Consider the following 19,822-nt stretch of genomic DNA (forward strand, 5'->3'; position numbering starts at 1 on the left):
AACCAATGCTGTCTTCATTCTGCAGATGACGACAATGAGACGTGGATTTGAATGGCTTGTCCAAGGTCACACAGCTCTCCTGGGCAGGGAGTTGTCACAAACAACCCCACAGCCCAATTTCAAACATGTACTCGTGATTCAATTCATATACCAGTTACTCAGAAACATTTTGAAACAAGCCTCATAAAAATTATGTAAAAGATGTTAAAAGTCTTTTGAAGGAAACAATCATAATTTCTTTACATTTTAACCATTTCAGAGATGCCTAGAAGATTAGAGATTAGTAAAGAAAAAACAGTCTAGTGTTTTTGTTGTTTTGGGTTTTTTTGTTTTGTTTTGTTTTTTTGAGACAGGGTTTCTCTGTGTAATCCTGGCTGTCCTGGCACTTACTCTGTAGTTCAAGGCCATCCTAACTTCCAGGCCCCAAGGATACAAGGACACTGTCTCAAAACAAAACAACAATAAAGACAACAGATTCCAGTAAGAGCAGGGGAGCAAACGAAGAGTAAGTGGAAGGGAGAGGGGATTCGAGGCGGAAGGGAGGGGAGGACATGAAAGCAGGGTCTGACAGCTCCAGGAAGAAAGACAGCTGAGGACTAATGAGTCAAATGACAGATCCCAGACAGCAAGAATTGAAAACAAAGGGGAGAGGGGAGAAAGATATAGCTCGATAAAAACAATTAAAAAAAATAACTGGAAGGTGGCAAAAAGACATCACTCCAACAAACTCAGGGTCCCTAAACACAATACTCCTTTTCCCTAAAACAGGCAGACACCAAAGCCTCTTTCACATCGCCACTGCCCAGGTCTCCCAAAGGGACCAACAAAAAGGGTCCAGCAGCAGAAGATTAACTCCTAATCACCGACCCCCCCCCACCCAAAGGGGCAGAGTACCCAAAGGAACAACTCCCCACATCAGGAAACCCAGGGGACTTTTAGTTAGCATGGCCCTGGGCGCAAGCACACCATTGCAGGTGGACTACCAGGCCTACCAGTAAGAAATGAAGTCACCTTTCCAATCCAAGTAGCCATTCCTACACTTCTGAATTTAACTCCCAAGCTGAGATGACTGATGGGTTTTTCTGGTCTTTTGGGTCAAACTGGGGAGCCTTAATTTAGTGCAAATAGTCTAGCTGAGGAAAAGCTGGAACTTAAAAGTGGTCTTTTTGATCCACAGCAAATCTGACCACAAAAGCATTCAGTCTGCACAGTGTGCATGCACAGTCCCTGTTCTCTGTCTTTCTTTCCTTTTTTTATTTCTTTTTGTTGTTGTTGCCTCTTGGTACAGCCCATTTCAGCTTTAAGTTCTATGCCTGCCTCAGGTTTATATGGAGTAGGTAAAGATTTATGGTGGCCACAAACTCCTGTTTCCTCTGCCTTTCTATATTTGAGTCTTGTGCAACAAACAGAGAGAACAAGATGGGAAAACTAACACTTTGGTGGGAGATTTGATCCAGGACAATGGCAAGAATTCAGCTCCCGAATGTCCTAGTGCCCAGATGAGTGGAACAAATGAACACTAGAAAAAAAAGAGTGTCACAGTAAGAGCAGAGAAGGCAAGGACACTTTCTCTACCGTCTACAAATGTCTGCTTCAAGGTCATAGTTACACCAGATGCTGTTGGAGTTGGGCCATTCTCTTGCCTTATCTCCTCACCTAGACTTCTGTCTTCACACTGGGCAGCAAAGAGAGTGGGCTCCAAAATCACACAGCCTTGATTCAAGTTCCAGTATTGTATGCCACCATGTCCACAGCTGTAAGAGGGGAAGATAGGAAGAACTGCGGCCCCTTTTCCAGGCTACTGGGAGGATAAATGTTTGAGAAATTATGAAATGTTTGAATCAGTGTGCAATTGCTGATTACAGCTCCTATCTTTATTCTATCTGGTGTCCCCTAGAGCTCCTAAATTGTATTAATGGAAGGTATAGATCAAAAATAAGTCATCTTGCTCTATTACTTGGGACCAAGATTTTAAAGACCCACGAGTATTTATAATATGCAGTTCGCCTCATATGAACAGACTGTGATGCAAAATTATAAAATCCCTACTTCATGCTCATGGCTTCTCCAATTAACCAGTGTTTTATTAGCATGTATCTTATTTTTAATATTCTGTTGTCTCAGCTACACCTAACCATCTACCTTTTAAATGAGTTACCTCTGATGCTCTTTAATCCCTATGTAACTAAAAATATTTAATTATTATGCATTGGTAAAGACTAATAGAAAATGTTATTTAGAGATAAGGGGAAATAGGAAAGAATGAAAAATATATATAATTTTAGAATTAAAAATGACTTAATTCAATCTGATTTTACAAAAAATAAAAATGTTAGTTTAGATCAGAGCAACCAGAATGATGACTTTGGTCAAAATAGGTTCTGGGCTTCCTACTTCATGGCCAGATCAGAAATTCATTGCCACACCATGTAGGCATGGTCTCTCCTACCACCACACAAATAATGACCCCACACAAATCTGAACCTCAGGAAACCACTCCTAACCTTTCAGACAGGGCTTGAGTTCCCAGATTTCACCTTGTTGGAGAAAACACTTCCAGAATTTCAGCTGACTAACCTAAGAGATTCTCAGAAGCTACAGCACTGAGCAAAGCCTGTTACAAACAGATGAATTCAAATGAGCCACCCAGGGATTTGGGATTCCTAGGCCTCACAGTCAAGGTAAAACACACAAACAAATAAAACCAGTATGACTCATAGATCTCTGAGTCTGAGATGTCTTCCCCAGGAAGACTGTGTTTCAGGAGACTAAGATTCTACTGACAACAGAGTGAGCAGAGCGAAGAGGGAAGCATTCAAGAAGACAGACCTATCGAGAAGTAAATAGTTAGGAAGTAGCATCCTTGGTAATCCTCATGGCATTGAATGACCTAACTATGACCTGAATAGGTCTAGTTGAGCACTCGAGGGGGATTCAAAAGCATTATCACCAGACATAAATAAGAGCTGAGAAGAGGCTTCCAGAACTGAAGCGTATGAGAGCATATTTCGTCTGGCCTTTCAAGTGGTTCGAGTCACATAAAGAATCTTAAAAGAATGCACACGAGAAAGCCGGAAATGGAAGCCTGCAGTCCTTAGTCTGCATGCTACACACAGACGTCCTCATGTCATGCCCCTAACTTTGATGCTGCTGAACAACACTATTTCTTGCTCTGTTTCTTCTCTCTTGGGATTACTGACTTTAAAATATCCATTCTTTTAGAGTTGTAACAACCTATGCAAGTGTATTCATGGGACACACTGTTCTCAGTTAAGGAACTCAGCATTCACACAACACCCACATCAACATCACACAACATAAAAACCCAGGGGAGAACTGAGGCCAAACGATGTGAAAATGGCAGAATCAGTAACTGTTATCATTTCCAGAGTAGATAATCAGAGGGTTGGAGCTGCTTTTGCTTCTGCTTCACAATTCTATGAGCTAAAACTAATCAGCCTGACAGTTCTAAGACACCAAGTCATTCAATTTAGACAAGCACAATACTGACCTGGTAGAAGAAGCTATAAGCTGGCAGAATTATTTTGGAAAGGAACTTGATAATACACACAGAAGGTCTTAACCCAAGAAGCAATCAGAAATGTACACAAATTTTTATACTCTGGAATTTGATTCAACACTATTTCCAATAGTGGAAAAAAGAAACTAATAATAAAAGCTATTATATAAAAGGATATTATGCAAACTGTCAAGCTTAAGGAATATGTACTGTCTACTACACACCTGTAATCCAATGCTTGGGAGGCAATAGCAGGGACCTAAAGCTCAACTCCAGCATGAGCTATGTAGAGTTTGAGGTAGCATGGGCTATTTGTAAAAATGTATCTTAAAAATCGAAGAAAAAAATTAGAAATATGTAATGACAAAAAACTGTTGACAATATGTCCATAAATGAAAACATTGGGCTGAAAGATTTCAACTTTTTTAAATATGAAAACGACTTGTCTATACATACAAAAAACACACAGAGACACACAGAAAAGAGCTAAACATGTTAAGGGGAATACATTATTAAAATTATTGTTCTTATTTCACTGAGCTTTAACAAAATATTTATAATTTAAGAAGATGATTAAAATGTTTTGAAAGAAACAACACAAACTTTTCCTTTACCATTGTATATCTAAAATCTTATTTGAGACTGGGAACATAGCTCAACTGGAAGAGTGTTTACTGAGCATGGACAAAGCCCTAAGCTTGATCTGAAATAGCATGTGCGTGCACACACACACACACATACACACACACACACACACACACACACACACACACAAGAAAGGACGTAGGGATTCTGAGTGTTTGACATGGCAGGGCACAGTCATAACAAAGACTCCAATGCTTCAGACCCAGGCGAATTGCAAAATCTTCCCTGGGGTGAGGCTCAGAGAGATGGCAAAGCCTTCTTTAGGTCTGAGTGTAAAATATGCCCACCTAGCATTCTCCTCCTGAAAGTTTATGACCTGGAGACTTCTCCCCTACAGAGATGAACTACATTCGCCCCCTCATTCAACTGTATATAACAAACCTACCTCCTTGTTCATCTGTTTGTAATAGCCCTGCCTTCCTGTTTAACTGCATGTGATAGACTGCGTTCCCAGGGTGCTGGGGCTTCTTCATCAGAGCCCAGACCACCGGATCCCAGCTTTCCTACACCCATTTGTAAGTCATTTCCTCCTTTCCTCATTGACCTAATCAGGGTCCTGGGACCCAAACCAATAATTAAGCAAAATGGGAAAACAACAACACCCAGAGCCAAGCTCAGTTAACTGTGGAAAGATTTCCAAAGACAAAAAAAAAAATCTCATTTAGGTGGGTGATGGTGACTCACACCTGTAGCCTGCACTTGGAAGCTCAGGCAAGAAGATTATGAATTTCAGGCCAGTGACACTACATAGCAAGTTCAGGACCAATCAGGGATAACAATAGAGAGATTCTTGTCACAACAAAGCAAAACAAAATAACCAAAACAACCAAAATCTTACTCCAGTATGTACTTCAAAGGGTATTTGCAGGGCTGGAGTTAACTCAGCTGGTAAAGTACTTGTCTTGCTAGCATGAGGACCAGAGTCCAATCTCAGAATAGAAATACAAAACCCAGGCATTGTGGTGTACACTGGTAATCCCTGTGCTGGGGAGGCACAGACAGGTGGGTATTCCTGCCATTCACTGGCTTGACAGCCTAGCCTGCCCAGCGAGCCCCAGGACCCAGTGACAGATGCTGTGTCAGCAAACAAGGTGAATAATGTCTGAGGTGTAACACCAAAAGTTTTCCTCTGTCCTCCACACTCGTGCATATATATGTTGTGAGATATGTGTGTACTCTGTGAAGGTGTATTGCTGCAACTGATGTAATAAAAAGCCGAATGGCCAATAGCTAGGCAGGTGGGATTTCTGGGAAGAGAGAGGAAGTAGGTAGAGGAGTCTAGGTACGTGAGGGAGATGCCAGAAGAGTGAGAACAGGAAGAGCAAGGTGAAAGAGAGGTAGCACCACATAGTAAAACAAAGATTGATTAAAAAAATATAGGTTAAATTAAGGATAAGAGCTAATGGGTCAAGCCTAAGCTAAGGCTGAGCTTTCATAATTAATAATAAGTCTCTGTGTCATTATTTGGGAGCTGGCTGGCAGGACAGAAAAAGAATCGCTACATATACATGTGTGTCAGTTATTTACCTATAACTACACTTGTCAGAAAAACATCTTTTAATACTAGTAACTATTGAAGTTTAATAGATGTCAAGCATGCTCACAGACTTCCTAAATCCTTTCAAATCCCCACATTTAATAGATGGAAACTGGGGGTCTGGGTTATCAGACAAGTGGCCAATGAGCCTCACTGTAAAGCTTCACTCGCTATGTTGAGCATGCGGCCAGAATCCCATGTCATACTAAAAAGTCTCTGAAAAGCTCAGCCCACTCCTTTAGTTCAGGAATTGATACTTGTATATGGTGACGAGTGTCTACAATTTGCTTCAAAGCACTTCAGCGTGCACAAAGTAGAACTATGGCACATGTGTGTCGCATGCTGTCATATGCTAAGGACAGCCAGTGTCCTCATGTGGGCTTTACACTCCAGCGGTTGTTGAGACTATTCTAATCAGCAATCTCATTCTAGAAATTTCAATTACCTTTATCCTTAAGAGGAAATTAGCATAAGGAATGTCCAAACTGAATTTTCACTGGTGAAATTGGTGGCTTATTAACTACCATAATGCACATTAGAAACAGACTCTCATTAAGGCAATGAATGGGACCTAAGATACAGCTCAAAATTCTACAGATTTTCCCGTCCTTGCCTGACTACGGAAGTTATACATCTCAACTACGAACATTCAGGACTAGACCACTGGTCCAGAAGACACTGGCTGCTTCACCCCACCTCCTCCTAAGTGCTCTCCTTATTATGAAACTGTGATGCCATACACAAACCGAGGATGGATTATGACTTTAATTTACATGTGGAGAATATATTTGGCTTCCAATACCCACTTCTTCCTCTTGCTGGCACCACTCCATTGAGAAAGGGCACCTTATACCACAATGAACACGATCCTTCCATCTCTGCAAAGTTCTCACCAGCTCCTCCAACCCCACGTCCACTTCCAAAGCACAGGGTGATGGAGGATGGTCAACTGACTATGTGTTTACTTTCATTGGTTAATAAAGAAACTGCCCTGGCCATTTGATAGGCCAGCCCTTAGGTGGGTGGAGTAGACAGAACAGAATGCTGGGAGGAAGAGGGAAGTGAGGCAATTGCCATGCCTCTCCTCTCTGGACCAGACACCATGGAGCCAGCTGCCAGGTCAGGCATTCTGAATCTTTCCTGATAAGCCACCACCTTGTGGTGCTACACACATTAATAGAAATGGGTTAATCAAGATATGAGAGTTAGCCAGTAAGAGGCTAGAGCTAATGGGCCAGGCAGTGTTTAAATGAATACAATTTGTGTGTTGTTATTTTGGGTGTAAAGCTAGCCATGCGGGATCCGGGTGGGATGAAAAGCAGGCCTGCTCACCTCATCACTACAACAAGGCAGAAAGGGAAACCTAAATCACAACTGGAGGGTGAGCTGCTCCCACTTGGTTTCGTTAGAGGCCAGAATTCCCTTTTCGCCTCTCCGCATGGGCTTGGATGATAATATGGGTGACAACAATCTTGCCATGCACTGTTCTTTTCTTAGCCAGTTTGTCTCTGCGGTTAGGGACGACTACAAATGCCGAGGAATGCAGAGTTCTCATTATACAGTCACACAGACGTGCTCCTTCTTTAAGTTTGTGAAATACATTTTCGATGTGTGATAAAATAATTTGATATCTCAACCACTCTCGTGGAAGGTGCCGTTATTAGTGCCGTCGTTATTCTCAGCACGCTGATCAGAAGCAGAAATGGAATTCAACAGCGTGTGAAATATTTGCTACAGAGACAACTGGGAGCAAGTCAAACTGTTTGAACATGACTTTAAAAGTCTGGCTGGGGCATGCTATATCTAAAAAAATCTGAGCATGTCACTTTAGAGTGTGGGGTTGTTAGTTTGGAAAATTTTTTTTTGAAAAATCCAGTTTTACAATAGATAATAATTCCCTACTGTCAAAGAAAATTTAGTCTAATACATGTGATCCAAAAGGACGTTTGAAAAAACCAGGTTAGGCTGGGAATGGTACTGCACACCTTTAATCCCAGCACTCAGGAGGCAGAGACAAGTGGATCTCTGTAAATTCAAGGTCAATCTGGCCTGGTCTGCATAGTAACTTCCAAGATGGTCAGGGCTATATAGAAAAAAAAGAAAAGACCTGGCTATATCTGGCTGCATGACTTGTTTTTTTTTTTTTTTCACTCTATTGGTTATTTATTGCTGTGTAACAAATTACCCCAACTTGGCAGATGAAAACAACATGAACCTCTGATTCTGCATGCCAATGAGCTGTGCTCAGATTCAACTACACATCTGTGTGATGCCTCTCAATCTGAGGAACATGCCATGTCTCTAGTGCTCAGTGGCTGAGAACATAGTGTATATGGGCTCTCTCTTCAGCACAGGCTGGAAAAAGATATAAAGTAATGGAAAAATTATAGCTGTTATGCATAAAGTTGTATGAGAGAAAATAGACTATCCTCACCACGTCTATTTAACACATTACTAAAGTCTAGCAATTAGACAAAGAGGAAGCAATGATGGTCATTCAAACAGGAAAGGAAGGAAAGAAATGTGTGTGTTTGTCATTGACTTGATCTCACCATATAAAAGTCCTTATAAGATTCACCCCAAAAATAATGTTAGAATTAATAAATTCAATGAAGTTTCAGAATACAAAGTTAATAACACAAAACAATAGTATTTCTATATATGGGCAACTAACTAAAACACATTGAAAAGAACTATTTCCAGTAAGTACAAAAAAGAAATCTCACACACAAATTTAACCAAAAAGCTCAAAGATTATATGTGTATCTGTCTGTCTGTCTGTCTGCCTTCCTGACTGTGTGTCTGTGTGTGTGTGTGTTTATTTGTCTGTGCTGTGCATCTGTGTATGTGTTTCTATGTGTGTGTGTGTTTCTGAATATGTATGTTTGTATCTGTATATGTCTGTGCATCTCTGTGTGTGTCTATGTCTGCACATGTGTATCTGTGGTGTAATGTCTGTACAAGTGTGTGTGTGCAGATGTATGTACATGTGGAGTAGAAATGAACTCCCAGTGTTGTTCCTCAAGAGCTGTCCACCTTGTTTTTTGAGACGAAGTCTCCCACTGGCCTGGAGCTTACTGGGGAAGCTGGGCTGGCTGGCCAGCCCCAAAGATCTACCATTTTCTGCCTCCTCAGCACTGAGGATTAAAGTTCAGCTCTTTTACAAGCTCTGGGGGTTGAAGAAGGTCCTCACATTTTTGGGCAAGCACTTTATTGCCTGAGCAAAGGATGCCTGCTCCTAAAACTATAAACATGACCAGCCCCTACTCTTCTGCTCTGCTTCAGGTTCTTCCATCATAACCAGGCTCCCCCTTCTCACCTTCGCTTATCGTCTCTGTACACACATCCCCTTGTTTTGATGATTCTAAGCACATACACCTTCCCCCCAACACACACATGGCTTGGGTGCAGATTATAGATGGGCCCATAAGAGTCAGAGACCAAGAGTCCACTCTGGAGTCGGACAAGTTTTGGATCACATTCCAATTGTCCCACTTTCTAATTTAGTAACCTTGAGAAAACTGTTCTGTCTCTTGGGACCTCAGTTTCCCTGTACAAATGAAAGGAGAACAGCAGCTCCCATCTCACTGAGCTGCTCAGGGAAGCAGACAAGGGCACACACGAGGCCCAGGGCTTGTCATCTGCAACTGTCATGCTCACAAGCTGCTGGCTAATCCCCTCCTTAGACTCAGATTGCCGAGCCTGAGCCCAAATCCAGGCTTCCTGCATTCCCAACATAGGCAGAGGTTTCATCATTGTCTGCCATGCTATCCACCCCCAGCAACAGGCCCCCGAACTGAAGCTGCATGAGGCACCTTCCATCCTGTGAACTATGCCTCATTCCTGTGTGTCTCCAGCACTCTCCCCGACGTCCAGCACACAGCACATCAAAAGATGCCTTAGAGTTGAATAAAGCTCCAAATGTAGTTATGTGCACTATATATGCTCACGTGGCTTGGGAGATTGTGATGATAACAAGAAAGCAGGACAGAGAAGCATGTGGTTGTGATGTTTCTAACACTTAGATGTAAAGGGAACGTGTGTTTACATGTGACCTGAGGATTTCAATATTAAAACCCTCATAGTTTTCACTCATATTTCTAGGAATGCATAAAAATCCCTCTTTGGTGGATGAACAAGCTTGGGCAGAGGGACTGCTGCCAGGTCACAAAAGTGATGGGGGTGTGCACAGCAGCCTGCCTATGTACAACCTGTCCCACTGCAGGGGCATGCCTGGGGCTTGGCACCCAAGGGAAATCAATAACACTTATAACCATTCCATCTAATCCAAGACGAGAGCAGCTTCCAACTGGTATGTGAAAGCCAGCGTGTGTGTCCATAAGGACCCCAACTGTAGCCTGCACTAGATTAGCAAAGAGAAAGGGAAAAATGCAATTGAACAAGCCCTTGGAGGCCCAAAAACACAAGTGACCTCACCTACAGCTTTGTATCAACAGACTGATTTTAATTTACAAACATAGATAGAAAGTTTGAGTGTCTAATTTTGCTTTTATGAGGGGAAAAATAGCTGTCAGGTCCCACCTTTGACACCACTAAACAGCCTCAAGGATAAAGCCCCAAACTGAAAATGCAGCCACCTAAAAACCACACATCCACTTGGGCAGAAACCAGATATACAGACTCAGTGGGGAGGTTTACCAGGAAGGCAGGCTCGTCCTAAAAAAACGGCATCACATGGGTAAGAAGGGAAAGACACTTAAGCATGGATGCCTTCTAAAACCAAAAAGCTAATTAAACTTAGCTCTTTCAGAAAGCAAAGTTGGAAAAGCTAGCGAGTAAAATGTATTCTCTTACTTCTGAACATAATCAAGAAGAATAAAGGGTTCATCAGTTTGAAACCTTCGTCACCTCGTTTAGTTGGTTTTGCTCCCATGGATATTCAGAAGAAGCCAACCATGCCCCCTCTGCATTTTATTTTGTGCCCATTCACTTCCGCATACACATACGAGGCCCTGTCCAGAGCATCACAGGCTAGGGAGGAATCAGAACCAAGACTAAGAAAGCTGGGTCTGAAGAGATGGCTCAGTGAGTATTTGCTCTGTAAGCATGAGAACCTGAGTTCACATACCAGCATCCACATAAAAAGCTGGCCACACACACACACAAACACATACATGCACATAGGTGTGCATGCATACACACTCACACACCTATGACCTAAACTTGGGGGTGGGGATGGAAGACAGGAGGATGGCTGGGTCTTGCTGATTAGCACTCTAGCTTCAGGTTCAGTGAAAGAGTAAGACACCTAACATCCTCTTTGTGGGGGGGGGGGGGCATGGAAGGTGAAGAAGGAAGAGATAAAGGAAGGTGAGGACAAAGCGCTCTCTCGCTCTGTCTCCCTCTGTCTCTGTCTCTCTCTGTCTCTCTCTCTCTCTGTCTCTCTCTCTGTCTGTCTCTCTCTCCCCAGTAGGGTACAGAGTACAGAATCTATTGTGAGAACATGGTAGGAAATATTTTCCCACAAGCCCTTTATCTGAGAAGCGACCTCAGCCCTGGTCCCCATGCCCATAGCAGAGAAGAGGATCCTGTTTGTACAGCTGCCATTCAACTGTACAAGTGCTGTTTGACCTGTTTGCAAACAAGGGCCTCTCCTTCCAGAGACATTAGAAAAGGAAGAAATAGACAGTCATTTGCTGGCACAGAGGAAAGAGAGAGAGAGAGAGAGAGAGAGAGAGAGAGAGAGAGAGAGAGAGAGAGAGAGAGAGAGAGAAAGTCAGTCTTTCCATTGGCTAGAACTGTATTCATCATAGACACCTGGACAGTGGAGACCCACAGCCCACTAAACAGAGCCAGACTGGAGAAAAGAGAACCAGGAAGCACACACATCCCTACAGACCAGATGAACTGGTGGGAGGAGATGGAATCCTACAAAGGTGTCCAGAAGCTCCCTCCTCAGGGCAGCTCTTCCTGAAGCCAGCAGCCAGCCTCAGCACCCTTACACTATTCCAACGACCAACTCAAAGTGTGTTTTGTCACTTGCAGCCAAATTCTACTAGGAGTGTAGGACACACGCAAGTCTGTGACGGCACAGCCATTTTGTGAAGGGCACTGTGCTGAAAAGGTGAGGACTTTACTCCATCTAGCTGGGAGCTCAATGAAAGATGAGATGGAGTCTAGAGCCCACATGTCACTACTTCTATGACCAAATAAATACAATTACCCCCCCCCCCGTCATCCTCAGGGTTTCTACTGCTGTGAAGAATATCATGACTGCAGCAACTCTTAAAAAGAAAAACATTTAATTGGGGCTGGCTTAAAGTTTCAGAGATTTATTCCATGGTAGGAAGCAAGGCAGCATGCAGGTAGCAGACATGGTACAGTGAGAGTTCTACATCCACAGGCAACAGGAAATGAACTGAGTCCCACACTGGGCACAGCTTGAGCATATGCAACCTCAAAGCCTGCCCTGAACAGTGACACACTTCCTCCAACAAGACCACACCTACTCCAACAAGGCCACAATCCTAATAATGCCACTCCCTAAAGACTAAGTACTCAAACACACCTATGGTGAGTCTATGGGGGCCATACCTATTCAAATCACCACATCCACATTTCACACAGTGCCTAGCACAAGGCAGGAACTCTCCTATAAAAGAAGAAAAGAAGAAGAAGGCGGGGCAGCGGTGGCGCACGCCTTTAATCCCAGCACTCGGGAGGCAGAGGCAGGCGGATCTCTGTGAGTTCGAGACCAGCCTGGTCTACAAGAGCTAGTTCCAGGACAGGCTCCAAAGCTACAGAGAAACCCTGTCTCGAAAAGCCAAAAAAAAAAAAAAAAAAAAAAAGAAGAAGAAGAAGAAGAAGATAGACAAGACAATAGTCATATACTGGGTATACTTATTTAATCATCTTTTGTCAGCAAAATCGGAATGTGGACCACTTCATATATATAACAGGATGTATATATGGTTAACAACTATTAACAGGTTCAGACTGATGACAAGTAAAATACAAAGTCACTCAGGTGAATGGACAACATGTATTTGTCTAAAGTGAAGCAAGCCACAACCTCCAGAATGAATACAGCCTGATATGTGTTTTCATATGGACCATCGGATAGAATTTTATTTTATTTTACAAATGATTCTGTGTAGTCAGTCTAATAATAAGAAACCTCAACTCAACATTTAAATATTATCTCTCCCAAAAGGGGTTCCATCCTTTTGATGAATAGACTTGTGTGCTAAACAATTATACTTAATTATTGTTATTACGGCTTTTCTAATAGAGGATTTAATAGATGAACAAGGAGTCGACACAGTGATAAAATTAATTTTCTCACCAGGGGCATTACTTTGAGATTGCAATTTTGTAGATAGGAGGGTGGTGGTGTTATTTTTCTTTTACTTTATTTTCTTTTTTTAACAAATGCACACATTGTGCTCTAGCAGAAAACAGGCACAATAATGTCTCAGTGAGGAAAAGTGACATTAGACCTTCTAGGAGTTCAATGACTTCCTTCCAGACTAAGCCAAACCAGTCTGGATCCACAACAGAACACCACCCCCCAACCAGGCCAATAACACATTCTTAATCTCAACAGCCTAGGTCAGCACTCCTTAGAATGTATTCAGACTTACTTAGCCTGGTTAAACTTTGGACCTAATCAGCAATTAAGAGAAATTTTGTGGATACGATTATTCATTAACTCCCCTTTTTTTAATCATATCTGTTCATGACATTCTTCTACTATGTCCTATTCAATACCCAACTGATTTCTCCATGTTTTCTTAAAATTAATATGAGTTCAAAGTTGAACCAAGCTTACCTTCTGGGCTCCTTGTCTTAAGAATGCACTAGCAAAAGTTTCCAAAATACAGTTGAGAAATCCAGCCCCTGTGATTGAAATTCTGCCTCTTTGAATAAACTCTGTCCTGAAAAAAAAAAGAAGAAAAGAAAAAAATTTATACAAACACACACACACACACACAAAATTCATCTCTATGGTTGCCTGCATAAAATAAAATAAAGCAAGCCTTGAGGGTAGGAGGGACATTCATTGGGAAGAAGATGCCACTACAGTGGGAGAGGGAAAAGGAAGGGTAGTGGGGCATTGATATGATCACAATACATCTGTTCCTTGCAATTGTCAAAAATACTCATCTTTCATATCACTTTGCATTTGGATATGTAATTATAGACAGCATAATTACCATTTATAATTAACACAAAATAATATCCATAATAATTAGTAATTACCTGTTAAAACAAAAGATTTTATTTAAGGTTGACCTAACTATGGTACAGTTTATACAGAATAAACAGCAATCATTTCAATGAAAGAATATTCATTTCATGATGCATGAAGCTACTGACACCAAGCTAAACTGATAGTTTCCAATTGCCTTCCAAACACTTACTTCTTATGGCCATAGATTAGCACAGCTCTCATCCCCTGCCAAAGAAACATCTGCAGGAGAAGAAGGGTACTGCAAAGAACAACTGGTGAGGTGTAGAGAACCCAAAGTGTGAAGTTTCCATTGTACATGGAACATCTATAATACAAGCCCTGTCCCAAGGCCTGGGGAAATAGCCAAGAAGATGGGCAGAAAGATTGTCAGAGCAGAGGACAGGCAGGACTGTTGTCCTCTGGACATGGCAAAGATTTGCACCCGTGAACCCTCAAGAATAAGGGCTGCCTACACAAAACCTGCAGCAGCCCACACCAGTTAGCATTCCAGCACGGGCTGGGCTGGAAAGGGCTCACCAGGCCCCACCCCTACCAGCACTAGTTGACAAGCTACTGGCAGTGCACAGCTTCTGAGAGAGAAGTCAGTCTTCTTCACAGACAAGCCCCGTGATAGGTTGCCCATGCCTAAGTGGCCAGTCATATACCCAAGTGCATATGGGTAACACTAATTGGACACAGTAGGGTGTGTGAGTGTGCGTGTGTACACACAAACAATTATGATGAGAATATGAAGTTGAAAGTGAAAGAGAGATGTGAGAAGAGAAGAGTTGTCTCTGTGTCTGGGTTACCTCACTCAATATGATGTTTTCTAGATTCATCCATTTCCCAACAAATTTCAAGATATTATTTTTTTCTGCTGTGTAGTACTCCATTGTGTCAATGTGCCACATTCTCCTTATCCATTCTTCAGTCAAGGGACATTTAGGTTGTTTCCAGGTACTGGCTATGACAAACAATGCAGCTATGAACATAAGTGAGCACATGTCCTTGTGGTATGACTGAACATCCTTTGGGTACCCTAAAAAGTGGTACTGATGAGTCTTGAGGAAGGCTGTTTCCTAATTTTGTAAGAAATCACCATATTCATATCCAAAGGGGCTGTTATCAGTTTGCACTCTGACCAGTAATGCAGAAGTGTTCCCTTTCCCCCACAACCTCTCCAGCATAAGTTGTCATCAGTGTTTTCGATCTTGGCCATTTTTACAGGTGGAAGATGGAATCTCAGAGTTGTTTTGATTTGCATTTCTGTGATGGCTAAGGATGTTGAACATTTCCTTAAGTATCTTTCAACCATTTTAGAGTCCTCTGTTGAGGGTTCTCTGTTTAGATCTGTGTCCCATTTTTTATTGGATTATTTGTTCTTTTGATGACCAATTTCTTGAGCTCTTTGTATATTTTGGAGATTAGTCCTCTGCCCCATGTAGTGTTGGTGAAGATCATTTCCCACTCTGTAGGCTGCTGTTTTGTCTTGTTGACCATGTCCTTTGCTTTACAGAAGCTTCTCGCTTTCAAAAGGTCCCATTTATTAATTGTTTCTCTCAGTGACTGTACTACTGGGGTTATATTTAGGAAGTGGTCTCCTGTGCCAGGGCATTCAAGTGTACTTCCCACTTTGTCTTCTATGAGGTTCAGTGTGGCTGGCTTTATGTTGAGGTCTTTGATCCATTTGGACTTGATTTTTGTGCATGGCGATAAATATGATTTTATTTTCATTCTTATACATGTTGATATACAGTTATGCCAGCATCCTTTGTTAAATATGTTTTCTTTTTTCATTTGATTTTTTTGCTCCTTTGTCAAAAATCAGGTGTTTGAAGGTGTGTGGATTAATATCTGGGTCTTTGATTTGGTTCCATTGGTCCTCCTGTCTGTTTTTATGCCATTAAAACTGTTTTCAGTACTGTAGCTCTGTAGTAGAGTTTGAAGTCAGGAATTGTTATTCCTCCAGAAGTTCCTTTATTGTATAGCACTGTTTTTGCTATCCTGGTTTTTTTTTTTTTTTTTTTTTTGCCTTTCCATATGAAGTTGACTACTTTTCTTTCGAGGTCTGTGAAGAATTTTGCTGGGAGTTTGATGGGCATTGCTTTGAATCTGTAGATTGCCTTTGGTAAGAATGTCATTTTTACCATGTTAATTCTACCTACCCAAGAGCATGGGAGATTTTTTTCATTTTCTGCTGTCTTCTTCAATTTCTTTCTTAAAAGATTTAAAGTTCTTGTCATCCAGGTCTTCCACTTGTGTGGTTAGAGTTACTTCAAGTTATTTTATGTTATTTGTGGCTATTGTGAAGGGTGATGTTTCTCTGATTTCTATCTCAGCTCTTTTATCATCTGTGTAAAGGAGGGCTACTGAGTTCTTTTGAGTTAATCTTGTATCCTGCTACATTATGTGTTTATGAGTTGTAGAAGTTCCTTGGTAGAATTTTTGGAGTCACTTACGTAAACTATCATCAGCAAATAGTGAGAGCTTGACTTCTTCTTTTCTGATTTGTATCCCCTTGATCTCCTTTTGTTGTCTTATTGCTCTAGCTAGAACCTCAAGAACTATGTTGAACAGATATGGAGAGGGTTAACAACCTTGTCCTGTTCCTGATTTCAGTGGTATCACGGGGAGTTTCTCTCCATTTAGTTTGATTTGGCTGTTGGCTTGCTGCGTATTGCCTTTATTATGTTTAGGTATGTTCCTTGTATCCTTACTCTCTCCAAGGCCTTTTTCATGGAAGGATGTTGTATTTTGTCGAAGGTTTTTTCAGCATCTAATGAGATGATCATTTTGTTTATATGGTGGATTACACTGACAGATTTTTATGTGTTCAACCATCCCTGCATGAAACCTCTGTGATGAAACTTGATCATGGTGGAATGATTTTTCTGATGTGTTCTTGGATTTGACTTGACAGTATTTTATTGAATATTTTTGCATCAATGTTCATGAGTGAGATTGTTCTGTAATTCTCTTTTTTAGTAATGTCTTTCTATGGTTTGGGTATCAGGGTAATTATCACTTCATAAAAAGAGTTTGGCAATGTTCCTTCTGTTTCTATTGTGTGGAACAATTTGAGGAATATTGGTATTAGTTCTTCTTTGAAAATCTTGTAGAATTCTGTGCTGAAACCATCTGTTCCTGGGTTTTTATTGGTTGGGACGACTGTTTCTATTTCTTTAGTAGTTATGGGTCTATTTAATTTGCTTATCTGGTATTGATTTAATTTTGGTAAGTGATATTTATCTAGAAAGTTGTCCATTTCCTTTAAGTTTTCCAATTTAAAGCTGCCTCTACCTCCCAAAGTAAAGCTGTGCACCATCACCATGCCAGCTAGAAACTATCACTCTTAATTTGCAATTTAGGCGACTACCGTTAACATCTGAACACATTTATTTTCATGGTAATGAGGACCAAGAGCCCCTTTCATTATGTGATTAACATGAACCTTCTCCAAAGGACAATGGCGCTGGGCTCTGATTCTTCTGCATGGACGGGCTCTGTGGGAGCCTTCTCAGCTTGGTGATCACCTTCCTGGACCTGGGGGAGTTGGGAGGACCTGGTCTTAACATAGAGTAGGGAACCCTGATGGCTCCTTGGCCTGGAGAGGGAGGGAGGGGAGGTATGGGTGGAGGGGAGGGGAGGGAAGGGGGAGGAGGAGGGGAGGGAAGGGGGAGGAAGAGGGGAGGAGATGGAAATTTTTAAATATAAAAAAATAAACCATGAAAGAAAAAAACATGAGCCTTCTCCATGACATTAAATACAGTTAGTTCCTCTGCTAAAAGTGAAATGAGTCTTAAAAATTGAATCTGAGGCCAGTCAGCCTCCTGACCTTAATAGTTTACCTTCTAAAACTACATGTAAATGGGATCCAAAGATCTTTTTCTCACATGTAAATGGGATCCTAATACCACCTATTTCCAACTATTATAATAAAGGAACATATATATATATCAGGGACATGAGGAATGACTGACACAAGCTAGCCACAGTTGCTAAAGAGAGGCAGGCAAATATGGAGACTGCAAAACCAGAAGTCTGAACTAGGTACTGAATCTCTGATGGGGCCAGGAGTGACAGGGAGCAGGTGTGTTACCATTTCCACCATTTTAATGACCAAAGTCCTTCCAGTATTAATTATCTCCATCTCATAAAACAGAGATTTGGGTTATACTTGAGAATGATATAAGATGGCTGAACAGGAAGCCTTCAGCTCAAACCTCCCCCCAGAAAGACAGTGATTTAACAAAAATGTACAAACAAAACTACCTTCATGAGACCTCCTGAAAACCAATTAAGAGGTGGCATACACCCAAGTGAGGGCAGAGCCAAGAATAGTCCACATCAAAGCAAGTCAAGTGTGCTGTTTTCACTCACGGCAGGAGTGAAACTTTTCTGTTGCTACAACAGAATTCCTGACATAGCAGCTGCAGGAAGGAGGGGCTCCTACTGTGTATGGGTGTTGGTGTTTGTTTGTGGGATTGGGTGTCATGGAACCCAGGCTGGCCTCAAAGTCTGTGTGGTAGGGACTGGCCTTGAAGTTCCCATCTCCCTTCTCCAGCTCCTAAGTGTTGAGGTATACGCCCACGCGCACACACATACACACACACACACACACACACATACACTATGCCTCACTGTAAAAGAGGTGTGCTTTAGGTCCTAGTTCATGGGCTATAATCTGTAATGCTGAATTTTTTATATATATATATATATATATATATATAATATATATATATATATATATATATATATATATTATATATATATATATATAAAATATAATGCTGCCTGGCCAGCTCACGTCCATGCCATTGGGAGGCTACTTGCTCACATCTCAGTGGATACACAAAAAAAGAAAGAAAATTCCAGGCACTCAGCTGGCTTTCTTCTTTTCCTTTCTTTCATCCTGTCCAGGACCTCAGTCCAGGGAATAGAGCCATCCACGTTCGGTACAGATTTTCCCCAGATGAGCTCAATCCAGTTTGGAAAAACTCTTACAGACACACTCAAACCTGAGCCTCACTATTGGCCCCGGTGTTCTTAATCCATCTAAAATTAGCCATTAAACTACAGATAGCTCTCTCCCAACTGGCACAGTGGGGCAGAATGGGGAGAAACTACAAAGGCATGTTTCTTCCACAGAAAAGAAAGAAAGGAAATAAATGTGCATCCATACTGTGACTTTAGCAGGTCTTGCCTAAAGACATGGCCCCGGGGAAGGCTAACTGTATATTTGGATGCTTGCTGGTCACCGGGTACTAAAGCCAGCACAGAAGGCTGCTATATAACCCTTAAGGGTATGAGGTACCACAGATTACCAGCAGAAATGAGAGATTACAGGCTTGGCTTGATGACAGGGCAGACTTCTGCATCTGGGATATCCCCTACACAGTCCCTGAGAGACTCAGAGAAAGTCTGAGTATCTGTACACTCTCAGGCTGGGACAGTTGGGGAGGCACTTCTGTGCAAAGCCAGCCCATGACAAATGGAAGATGTGGTAATTGTTTCATAGAGTCAAATATCTGAAAGATCACAGGACACATTTGTGCTTGCTGTGGGACAATGGTCTTGTACCCTGTAAAGGTTTATCAGTTGTACTGGTTTAATAAAATGCTGATTTGGCCAGTAGCCAGGTAGGAGTATAAGAGCATGGAGACCAGAACAGGAGAATTCTGGGAAGAGGAAAGGCTGAGTCTGAAGTAGTCACCCAGATGCAGAGGAAGCAAGATAAGAATGCCCTCACTGATAAAAGATACCAAGCCACATGGCTGACACACACAAGAATTTGGATTAATGAAGGATGTAAGAGTTAATAAAAAGTCTGAGCTAATAGGCCAACCAGTTTATAATTAATGTTGACCTCTGTGTGTTTCTTTGGGATTAAATGGCTGCAAGACTGGGTGGGATGGGACAGAAACCT

General features: G+C 41.7%; 1 long non-coding RNA gene across 1 annotated transcript in view; it reads right to left on the minus strand.

The window, feature by feature from the left end:
* LOC119815011 overlaps positions 1-13,602 on the minus strand; it is a 33,947-nt gene extending 20,345 nt beyond the window's left edge. The window contains exon 1 of the long non-coding RNA XR_005285486.2: positions 13,495-13,602. This is a non-coding gene — a long non-coding RNA (uncharacterized LOC119815011). The remainder of the gene's footprint in view (positions 1-13,494) is intronic.
* Positions 13,603-19,822: the final 6,220 nt, after the last annotated feature.

The sequence above is a fragment of the Arvicola amphibius genome, chromosome 5 (assembly GCF_903992535.2).
Source record: "Arvicola amphibius chromosome 5, mArvAmp1.2, whole genome shotgun sequence".
Classification (NCBI taxonomy): Eukaryota; Metazoa; Chordata; class Mammalia; order Rodentia; family Cricetidae; genus Arvicola; species Arvicola amphibius.